This window comes from Alligator sinensis, unplaced genomic scaffold (genome assembly GCF_000455745.1).
Source record: "Alligator sinensis unplaced genomic scaffold, ASM45574v1 scaffold43_1, whole genome shotgun sequence".
In the NCBI taxonomy this organism is placed as follows: domain Eukaryota; kingdom Metazoa; phylum Chordata; order Crocodylia; family Alligatoridae; genus Alligator; species Alligator sinensis.
Window position 1 is genome coordinate 431041 of NW_005842092.1, and position 4180 is coordinate 435220.

Sequence of the window (4180 nt, forward strand, 5' to 3'; positions counted from 1 at the left end):
AATGTGCTCAGCAATGAACCCAGAAGTGGACTGGAATTACTTTTGGTCCACTTCTGGGTCCACTGGGGAGCATACTGGGGGGCTCCCCATGCCTCCCTCACTCAGTTGCTGAGCTAGTGGGTGCAGGGGGGGAAGGGGGGGGCCTGAGCACTCCCCATCAGACCCGGAAGCAGACCGGAAGTGCTTTTGGTCCACTTCTGGGTCTGCTGCAAAGCACACTGGGGAGCCCCTTCCATCTGCCCCACCATCACAGTGTTCGTGAGCTGCCTGGTACCTTGAGGTATGTAGAAAAAACATGTAAAGCGGTGTCTATGTCTGAATCTCCAAATCTCTCTGAATCGATTTGGAGGTTTCTGATTCGATTCAGAGAGATTAAAGGGTCTCCTGATTCTAGTTGGATTCAGAGATTTAGCCATCAAATCGGGCTGAATCTCCACTGAATCGAATCAGGGGCTGAAGCTTCGCACAGTCCTACTAAACATCACAGATTTCATATCTCCACTGCATCCCATGATAGATAGTCATTTTCACCCGTGAATTCAATAGACCTACAAACACATTACCATGTGGTGACTTAGGGTGTGAATGTGTAGACAAGTGACTACTTATGATAACTGCCCACATGCAGGTTTTATCTCATAGTGAATCGTGGGCAAGTGTTTGTATATGGGCAGTTACTGTAGAATAGCTGATATTCTCTGTGTGATTTTCTTGCACATCTAAGAGGAGAATCAGTCTTTTTTCTTTATCCTTTCTTAATGGACAAAAGCCCCTACAGATTCAGGGCTTAAACCCTCAGTTTTGAATATTTTAAGAGTAACCTTCATATATGCTACTTGGTACATGACATATTTTAAATACCCTTTTCAAGCAGTATTTCAGTTTTTGTTCATGATTTCTTTCCCATCAGAAGCAATGCTCAGAGATTCTTGTTGTGCCTTTATTTTTAGGCCACTTTATCTTACTTACATTTATTATTCATCCCTCAAAGATCTTTCTTTTTTAACCAGGTCCACCAACCTGACTGTAGGTTTACATAAAGTAAAATTTACAAGAACATTTGCCTGAAGAAGACAATTGGAAGTAGGTTTGGACTGTGATCTGTTTAGTATTGTCTTAGTTTTAATGTACCTTGAGCTACTAGTGTCCCTGTAATGTCTGTAGCTGCTCCTGGGAGAACCATGGACAGCCATGGTAGACTACAATTCTTTGATAAAAGGAAGTGAAAGAACACTGAATTTCATAAGGCTGTTTCTAAGGGACAGTGCTTGTTGAAAGGTGATTATGCTACAGAACTAACTATTTTTGAAGAGCCACATTTTGCTGCCAGCTACAGTAGTATAAATCCTGAAAGCCCTAGATTTGTACCCATGTGACAGCAAATTCATCTCTTAAAGTATTAAAGTAGGAATAGTAACATTCACTATAGTTTTCCATTCAAATCATTTTTACATGAGGTATCACCACTCAGGCTGAAAATTTCAACCTAGAGACATATTTTCTCCACTGCTTTACTCCCTGCATCCTCATTTACAATTGTACAATGAAAGTAGAAAACTACTGTTTTGATTTGGAAAGTTTTGTGTGTACCTTGTGCAGGCATAAAAGGCTGGGTAGGTCCAGGCAAAGGACATTATGGACTAGATCAATAATCTGTGAAGAGTGTGTTTTTTTTCTTTTTGGGGGGAGGGGGGGGGGGGGGTGGGAGGAAGAGTGGGGCAGGGAGGAAAGGGAGGAGGAATTATTTGATGTTTTCTTTTATGTTGAAAGAAGTGTTAACAAAAACTGTACACTGCAGTTGTATTATTATAATTATGTATTGCAATGTTCTATTACATTTTAACAATAGGCTTTTTCTATAAGTGCATCATGCTGATTAACAGCTTACAAGTCAAACTTTCTTGTTTAAGTTCCTTTTAGAAGTTATTCTTATTGAAGAAAATTGATTTTCAGTGTCATAATAAATTTGTTTTAGTTGATTTATGGACTTGATTTTTTTTACCCTGGTTAAAATTAAAGATTCTTCCACAAGCTGTTTTTTGTAAGCCAGTGTGTGATCCACAGTGGGCTCTGAAACTTCAAAAAACAAAGGCTGTACAAGTATGTTCTCTTTATCACAGGGAATTTACTATGTACACAGCAAAGGATTGCTGGACTGTTCATCTTTGCATAGTCACAAACATATGAGGCTGTAAAGAGGTTTAGTATAAGGATGTTCCTTATTAGTAGATTAATAGAAACTAAGCCAAGGTTCTTTTCCTGAGGATCTTGTAAAATGCCTAGTAGTTAATGAAAGCTCCATGCCATGGGCTTAGTGCTAGACCACTGACATTGATGGGAGCTATGGTATTAACTTTAGTGAGAGCAGGATCCAATCTTAAATAAATCCCTATTAGATAAATTGTAGGAGAGCTTGGCTCACTCACTGCATCTGACATGAGCTAGAGGCTGCACAATTCCTACAGCGAGAGACTGCACTAGTTTGCATGAGAATGCTGATGGGTTCAGAAAACTAGAGAGGCTGGCAAGGAAGGTATGCAGGGTTTTCCAGAGAATTCTGGAATTTACACACAGTGGGCATGTCTACATGTGTAACTTACTGTGCAGTAAGTGGTTTTTACATATACAGCGCAGTAATGCCATGTGTGGACTGACTTGGGACTAAAGTTATTCCTAAATCCATCACATCTATGGAAGACACTTATATGAATATTATCCTTCTTTAAATCTCTTCTTAAAAGAGCCTCTGTCATGAGGCATGCCAAATGACTAGGATAATGGCAGGGGGAGGCCTTATTCCTTAATTGGCAACCTCAAGGCACAGTTGCATTATAATAATAAGCCATGCTAATACAACAAGCTGCATAGGAGATATACCACACAGACTTATTGGTTTCCTATATTAAAATATGAACATCAGCTGAACTAGTCATATGCTTAAGGAAAACTATGCCATGTATGTATGTAAAGGTAAATTGTCTAGGTAGTTAATTGCCTGATTCTCTGAATTGCACCTAGGAGCTAGCTGTAGAATGCAAAAACATAAAATGTGTGTCTCTGAAAGAAGAGAATGTATAATAGAAAAGTCAATGTCAATAAAATGGTACTAGTATTTTGTTAAGGAGAGAATTGCAGGTGTAAAAGAGAGAGAGAAAAAAGGAATATATTATTTAGCTGTAACCAGAGTTGTTGAAAAAGTTCTGTTATATCGTGTTATCTTAAAAGCAGCACTTTCAAAGATAGTTTACTGTGCTCTAATTATGGATTATGATGTCATTAGATATGGCATAATATGAATATTCATAGCAGACAGAGATAAGGTTATTTGTAGTATCTTATTTACAGCGCATCCAAACTTCTGTATGCTTAACTGTAAAAGTTTAAGAACTGCATTGTTCCAGATCTTATTCAGGTCTCTGAGAGAGAGTAGTGCTTAAAGCAAATTCATTATCAAAATGCAAACTGCCAGATCCACTTACAGCTCCTGGGCTCAGAAATGTGAGCCCAGGGGGAACATAAATGATTGTACGCAACAGAGAGTAGAAGCCCTGGTGAAGTCTGGATACCAGGGAGCCTGGGGAAGGTATGGTAGACAGGCTCTTCTTGAACTCCTGGCACAGTATGGCTTTGCATTGTCTCTAATGCAGGCTTGTGTTTATATGTCACATTTTAATTTAGAACAGTCTTTTACTTAACATCACTTTCCATAAGAAAGACATTAAATGGAGCCAGTGTTGTAGTAAGTTGCAACATTGTATTTTCAAGCTTACAGATCCAGCTAAGAAAATCTTACATTACTGAGTCTGCAGACTGATCATACTGGTTATAAGTGTGTTTTTAAATGAATGAGTGTTGTACTTTGGGTTTATTTTTATCACTTACATTGGATAGAATTAGCTTGGTATACCTGCAGGCTTTTGCAGTGTAGGACAATTTCTACTTATTCAAATGGGACCCACATGTCCAGAGGGACACAATTATCAGACATACCTAGATAAAGATACTGTTATTAGTGCATCATACTAGTATAGTGTGTCATGCATTTCATAACTGAGCTTCACTGCTGATAAAGGGTTCCACTTCTTTAAATGTTATGAATGTACAAGGGTGTTTCAGAAATTGATGGCAAAATAGTCATCCATGTGGCATGTCTGTGACAAAGTGGGACACATCAGCAGGA